The sequence below is a fragment of the Schistocerca americana genome, unplaced genomic scaffold (genome assembly GCF_021461395.2).
Source record: "Schistocerca americana isolate TAMUIC-IGC-003095 unplaced genomic scaffold, iqSchAmer2.1 HiC_scaffold_1196, whole genome shotgun sequence".
NCBI lineage: Eukaryota > Metazoa > Arthropoda > Insecta > Orthoptera > Acrididae > Schistocerca > Schistocerca americana.
Genome location: NW_025725260.1, coordinates 25,001 through 32,500, shown reverse-complemented (window position 1 = coordinate 32,500; position 7,500 = coordinate 25,001). Strand labels below are relative to the sequence as shown.

The 7,500-nt window shown below is 52.2% G+C and overlaps 2 non-coding genes and 1 pseudogene across 2 annotated transcripts; all 3 read left to right on the top strand.

Annotated features, from left to right (window-relative positions):
• Window positions 1-4,885: 4,885 nt before the first annotated feature.
• Window positions 4,886-6,795, top strand: LOC124563369. Its single transcript, XR_006970125.1, has one exon. It is a non-coding gene; the product is annotated as a small subunit ribosomal RNA (ribosomal RNA).
• A 351-nt stretch (window positions 6,796-7,146) lies between these two features.
• On the top strand, window positions 7,147-7,301 carry LOC124563367. Its single transcript, XR_006970123.1, has one exon. It is a non-coding gene; the product is annotated as a 5.8S ribosomal RNA (ribosomal RNA).
• A 188-nt stretch (window positions 7,302-7,489) lies between these two features.
• The window catches only part of LOC124563366, a 2,969-nt pseudogene continuing 2,958 nt past the window's right edge, over window positions 7,490-7,500 (top strand).

Genomic DNA, 7,500 nt, shown 5'->3' with positions numbered 1-7,500 from the left:
CGTCACACCATCGGTATTGACGACTAGACTGATTCCTTATAATCATTTGCCATACACCGGTGGAAGCTGCCGAGACGAGTAACTACATAGCGGGCTCGCCGTGTCACTAATGTACAGAGATACAACAGTTTCGACTGGAACCGGATTAAACGTATACACGGCGCTGATTAGTAATAGATAGAGCCATCAGAATACAGATAATGTATACAACTGTCCGTATACATGCTGAAAGACTCTGCTCACAATCACAACCACACGTCAGCCACACACCCTTATCACGCACTACTCTCTGCCTGTAACACGCACACAGACAATATGTAAGCACCAGCATGGAACAACACCCAGTGCATCCTCTCCGCCACATTAGACAATCCACACTGTCATAACCAGACTGGGAGGTCCACTCAGAAAACAGAATATCCCACCCACCCGACAACCACCATTGCTCAGCCAAGCCACCAACACCCACACATGTCCTACACAGGGGTGCACCCAACATCACAATACTGCCTCCTCTCACAGCACACAAACAATGGCAGGAATGAAAGACACAGGTCTGCCACAAGCATGGAATGAGAGCGCCGCCTGTCATGAGCCAAAGGTGCATCCTGACGTGGCAAATCAGATGATGCCGCAGGCATCCACTTACTATAATCACAATCAACAAACCGGCCGCCCCGCCCCGCCCCCCATTAAACCTTTCCTTACAACAATGTGTACCTTAACCTAACCTATATCGTACCGTAACCTAACCTATATCGTACCGTAACCTAACCTATGTCGTACCGTAACCTAACCTATGTCGTACCGTAACCTAACCTATGTCGTACCGTAACCTAACCTATGTCGTACCGTAACCTAACCTATGTCGTACCGTAACCTAACCTATGTCGTACCGTAACCTAACCTATGTCGTACCGTAACCTAACCTATGTCGTACCGTAACCTAACCTATGTCGTACCGTAACCTAACCTATGTCGTACCGTAACCTAACCTATGTCGTACCGTAACCTAACCTATGTCGTACCGTAACCTAACCTATGTCGTACCGTAACCTAACCTATGTCGTACCGTAACCTAACCTATGTCGTACCTTAACCTAACCTATGTCGTACCTTAACCTACCCTATGTCGTACCTTAACCTAACCTATGTCGTACCTTAACCTAACCTATGTCGTACCTTAACCTAACCTATGTCGTACCTTAACCTAACCTATGTCGTACCTTAACCTAACCTATGTCGTACCTTAACCTAACCTATGTCGTACCTTAACCTAACCTATGTCGTACCTTAACCTAACCTATGTCGTACCTTAACCTAACCTATGTCGTACCTTAACCTAACCTATGTCGTACCTTAACCTAACCTATGTCGTACCTTAACCTAACCTATGTCGTACCTTAACCTAACCTATGTCGTACCTTAACCTAACCTATGTCGTACCTTAACCTAACCTATGTCGTACCTTAACCTAACCTATGTCGTACCTTAACCTAACCTATGTCGTACCTTAACCTAACCTATGTCGTACCTTAACCTAACCTATGTCGTACCTTAACCTAACCTATGTCGTACCTTAACCTAACCTATGTCGTACCTTAACCTAACCTATGTCGTACCTTAACCTAACCTATGTCGTACCTTAACCTAACCTATGTCGTACCTTAACCTAACCTATGTCGTACCTTAACCTAACCTATGTCGTACCTTAACCTAACCTATGTCGTACCTTAACCTAACCTATGTCGTACCTTAACCTAACCTATGTCGTACCTTAACCTAACCTATGTCGTACCTTAACCTAACCTATGTCGTACCTTAACCTAACCTATGTCGTACCTTAACCTAACCTATGTCGTACCTTAACCTAACCTATGTCGTACCTTAACCTAACCTATGTCGTACCTTAACCTAACCTGTATTGCGCCTTAACCTAACCTGTATTGCGCCTTAACCTAACCTGTATTGCGCCTTAACGTAACCTGTATTGCGCCTTAACGTAACCTGTATTGCGCCTTAACGTAACCTGTATTGCGCCTTAACGTAACCTGTATTGCGCCTTAACGTAACCTGTATTGCGCCTTAACGTAACCTGTATTGCGCCTTAACGTAACCTGTATTGCGCCTTAACGTAACCTGTATTGCGCCTTAACGTAACCTGTATTGCGCCTTAACGTAACCTGTATTGCGCCTTAACGTAACCTGTATTGCGCCTTAACGTAACCTGTATTGCGCCTTAACGTAACCTGTATTGCGCCTTAACGTAACCTGTATTGCGCCTTAACGTAACCTGTATTGCGCCTTAACGTAACCTGTATTGCGCCTTAACGTAACCTGTATTGCGCCTTAACGTAACCTGTATTGCGCCTTAACGTAACCTGTATTGCGCCTTAACGTAACCTGTATTGCGCCTTAACGTAACCTGTATTGCGCCTTAACGTAACCTGTATTGCGCCTTAACGTAACCTGTATTGCGCCTTAACGTAACCTGTATTGCGCCTTAACGTAACCTGTATTGCGCCTTAACGTAACCTGCATTGCGCCTTAACGTAACCTGCATTGCGCCTTAACGTAACCTGTATTGCGCCTTAACGTAACCTGCATTGCGCCTTAACGTAACCTGCATTGCGCCTTAACGTAACCTGTATTGCGCCTTAACGTAACCTGTATTGCGCCTTAACGTAACCTGTATTGCGCCTTAACGTAACCTGTATTGCGCCTTAACGTAACCTGTATTGCGCCTTAACGTAACCTGTATTGCGCCTTAACGTAACCTGTATTGCGCCTTAACGTAACCTGTATTGCGCCTTAACGTAACCGATATTGCGCCTTAACGTAACCTATATTGCGCCGTAACGTAACCTATATTGCGCCGTAACGTAACCCACATTGCCCCTTAACGTAACCTATATTGCGCCGTAACGTAACCTATATTGCGCCGTAACGTAACCCACATTGCCCCTTAACGTAACCCACATTGCCCCTTAACGTAACCCACATTGCCCCTTAACGTAACCCAACACACGTTGGGCCTTAACCCAACACACGTTGGGCCTTAACCCAACACACGTTGGGCCGTAACCCAACACACGTTGGGCCTTAACCCAACACACGTTGGGCCTTAACCCAACACACGTTGGGCCTTAACCCAACACACGTTGGGCCTTAACCTGCTCTGTAATTGTCATACGACGCGTTAAATTAGTGTAGTGTTGCCTAACTGCAACCCCCGCAATATAGTTTGCTACTCGCACTGCCCGGTCCCCAGTGTATCGCTTCATGTTAAACACCTTGCAGCTATACACTGTAATGTGGATGGCAGCAGGACGTACATGCTCAATGCCCTTTGCAGTTGTTCATTGGCATTTGCAGTTGTTCATTGGCATTCGCATGGCGAAGCACTTAGCCTACGCTGTGGTACGGCCTGTGTCAACTGTCCGCTGATGTTGTACGTCCAAATCACACACTGTACTGCACATTGGTCCTCATGTACTGAATGATACATCGTGGTACATGTGACCGTACAACGACTGCGCCAACAACGGCGAACCATGCGGTCCAAATGTTGTGCACTCAGCTACGTGTCGTCTCCCTATAAGAGCTGGATTGCAGTGTGGTATGCCCTGGATGGCGATCAGCATGAGCCGTCTGTTGATGTAGTGGCGCGTGTTGTCAGACGTAGTCGTCTCTTCTCACACACCGTGATAGCACGGTGCACTGCGTTCCACATCTGCGACATGCGACAGAGGCCGGTTGACAGTCGTTCGCGCAATGGACATCGCATACGTACGGGGGCCACCTTCCACGTGTTCGCTAAGCGTGGACATGTTGTTGCGTGTATGTGGGCAGACAGTGTGTCGTGACACCTGACACAGGCATGCAACAATCGTTGAATTTGCAAATGGCGATGGACGCCTACGTTTGCTGGTGACGTTACGCAAATGAACAACTGGTAAACCGTTGTGGTGCGGTTGTTCTCGCTAGGGGTGAATCAGTGATGGCGACGATCGGTTGAGCTACCAACCGGTTGTTGCAGCGATACCCACCATGCCCACGAACGTGAATGGCATGTGGGTGTGAAGCGATACGCGGCGGTGGCTGGGTGGGACCGTCCCCGGCCGGTGAGGGGGGGCCTCCCGGCGTGTTGGCCGTGCGGTGCGTGGGCGCACGCGCTACAGCCGGCTGGTGGGGGCGGCCAGTGGCAGGCGCGCCGGCCGACGGAGGCGGCAGGCGGCGCAGCTGCGCGCCGGCGCACCCTGCACGCGGCGCCGTGCGGCCAAAGTAGGTCCTCGCGGGCCCGGTGCGAAGCGCGGTGGACATCTGCAGTGTGCTGGTCCGATTGAGGACTGTGTGCGCTGAGGATGCGCCGCCGCCCGGCGCTCGGCGCCGCGACGCCGTCTGCTGCTCGGTCGCCTCTGCGGTTCTCGCAGGTGGTTTGTATCGCAGCTGTGCGGACGTGTTGGCGCGTGCGCTGTGCTGGGAGAGTTCGCTTCGGCACCCAAGTGGGGCTTTTGTCCTTCTGTGGCGCTGGCGTTGGAGCTGCCGGTCACCGTAGGTGGCGCGTGTTGTCTCCCGCCGGCAATGCCACGACAGCACGCTCCCGGGCCTCTGTCGGCAGCGGCAAGCTCAGTTGGGAGCACGGGTGGTCGCACCTAAAGCGTCTACTCGCCAAACTCCGGGCGATTGCGCCTCTCTCGAACCCGACCAAGTACTTAGGACGGCGCTGCGCGCCGCCGGGACCTGAGAGGGTTTCGAGGTGTATGGTGCAGGGGAGCTCAGCCTCCTCCTGTTTGCAGAATAATTGAGCGGACGCTTGCGTGTTCGCGCGGGCCCCCGGGACACACTCCCGGGCGGCCGGCTGCTCAGCTCTAGTTGACGCAGCTCCCTGGTTGATCCTGCCAGTAGTCATATGCTTGTCTCAAAGATTAAGCCATGCATGTCTCAGTACAAGCCGCATTAAGGTGAAACCGCGAATGGCTCATTAAATCAGTTATGGTTCCTTAGATCGTACCCACGTTACTTGGATAACTGTGGTAATTCTAGAGCTAATACATGCAAACAGAGTCCCGACCAGAGATGGAAGGGACGCTTTTATTAGATCAAAACCAATCGGTCGGCTCGTCCGGTCCGTTTGCCTTGGTGACTCTGAATAACTTTGGGCTGATCGCACGGTCCTCGTACCGGCGACGCATCTTTCAAATGTCTGCCTTATCAACTGTCGATGGTAGGTTCTGCGCCTACCATGGTTGTAACGGGTAACGGGGAATCAGGGTTCGATTCCGGAGAGGGAGCCTGAGAAACGGCTACCACATCCAAGGAAGGCAGCAGGCGCGCAAATTACCCACTCCCGGCACGGGGAGGTAGTGACGAAAAATAACGATACGGGACTCATCCGAGGCCCCGTAATCGGAATGAGTACACTTTAAATCCTTTAACGAGTATCTATTGGAGGGCAAGTCTGGTGCCAGCAGCCGCGGTAATTCCAGCTCCAATAGCGTATATTAAAGTTGTTGCGGTTAAAAAGCTCGTAGTTGGATTTGTGTCCCACGCTGTTGGTTCACCGCCCGTCGGTGTTTAACTGGCATGTATCGTGGGACGTCCTGCCGGTGGGGCGAGCTGAAGGCGTGCGACGCGCCTCGTGCGTGCTCGTGCGTCCCGAGGCGGACCCCGTTGCAATCCTACCAGGGTGCTCTTGAGTGAGTGTCTCGGTGGGCCGGCACGTTTACTTTGAACAAATTAGAGTGCTTAAAGCAGGCAAGCCCGCCTGAATACTGTGTGCATGGAATAATGGAATAGGACCTCGGTTCTATTTTGTTGGTTTTCGGAACCCGAGGTAATGATTAATAGGGACAGGCGGGGGCATTCGTATTGCGACGTTAGAGGTGAAATTCTTGGATCGTCGCAAGACGAACAGAAGCGAAAGCATTTGCCAAGTATGTTTTCATTAATCAAGAACGAAAGTTAGAGGTTCGAAGGCGATCAGATACCGCCCTAGTTCTAACCATAAACGATGCCAGCCAGCGATCCGCCGCAGTTCCTCCGATGACTCGGCGGGCAGCCTCCGGGAAACCAAAGCTTTTGGGTTCCGGGGGAAGTATGGTTGCAAAGCTGAAACTTAAAGGAATTGACGGAAGGGCACCACCAGGAGTGGAGCCTGCGGCTTAATTTGACTCAACACGGGAAACCTCACCAGGCCCGGACACCGGAAGGATTGACAGATTGATAGCTCTTTCTTGATTCGGTGGGTGGTGGTGCATGGCCGTTCTTAGTTGGTGGAGCGATTTGTCTGGTTAATTCCGATAACGAACGAGACTCTAGCCTGCTAACTAGTCGCGTGACATCCTTCGTGCTGTCAGCGATTACTTTTCTTCTTAGAGGGACAGGCGGCTTCTAGCCGCACGAGATTGAGCAATAACAGGTCTGTGATGCCCTTAGATGTTCTGGGCCGCACGCGCGCTACACTGAAGGAATCAGCGTGTCTTCCTAGGCCGAAAGGTCGGGGTAACCCGCTGAACCTCCTTCGTGCTAGGGATTGGGGCTTGCAATTGTTCCCCATGAACGAGGAATTCCCAGTAAGCGCGAGTCATAAGCTCGCGTTGATTACGTCCCTGCCCTTTGTACACACCGCCCGTCGCTACTACCGATTGAATGATTTAGTGAGGTCTTCGGACTGGTACGCGGCATTGACTCTGTCGTTGCCGATGCTACCGGAAAGATGACCAAACTTGATCATTTAGAGGAAGTAAAAGTCGTAACAAGGTTTCCGTAGGTGAACCTGCGGAAGGATCATTACCGACTAGACTGCATGTCTTTCGGTGTGCGTGTCGTGTCGCGCAACACGCTACCTGTACGGCTCGCAGTAGCCGTGCGCCGCGTGCGGAACCACGCGTGCTTCTCAAAACTAACGCCAATGTTGTGTGGTACGAGCGCTGAAGCGCTGGAGCGGCTGGCCTGCGGCACCTGGCGCCTGGCGCCGGTTTTGAATGACTTTCGCCCGACTGCCTGTCCGCTCCGGTGTGGAGCCGTACGACGCCCATCGGCCGTGAGGCCGTTGGACACAGAACGCTTGAACAGGGGCCGCCACACGCCTACGTCCCGCCTATGCAACTGTCTTGAAAGAGACAGTGGAAACTAAGAAAAGATCACCCAGGACGGTGGATCACTCGGCTCGTGGGTCGATGAAGAACGCAGCAAATTGCGCGTCGACATGTGAACTGCAGGACACATGAACATCGACGTTTCGAACGCACATTGCGGTCCATGGATTCCGTTCCCGGGCCACGTCTGGCTGAGGGTCGGCTACGTATACTGAAGCGCGCGGCGTTTGCCCCGCTTCGCAGACCTGGGAGCGTCGCGGCCGCCTGTGGGGCCGGCCGCGCCTCCTGAAATGTGCGATGCGCGCCCGTCGCCTGGCGGTTCGCATACCGGTACTTACTCGGTAGCGTGCACAGCCGGCTGGCGGTGTGGCGTGCGACACCTCGTACAACGACCTCAGAG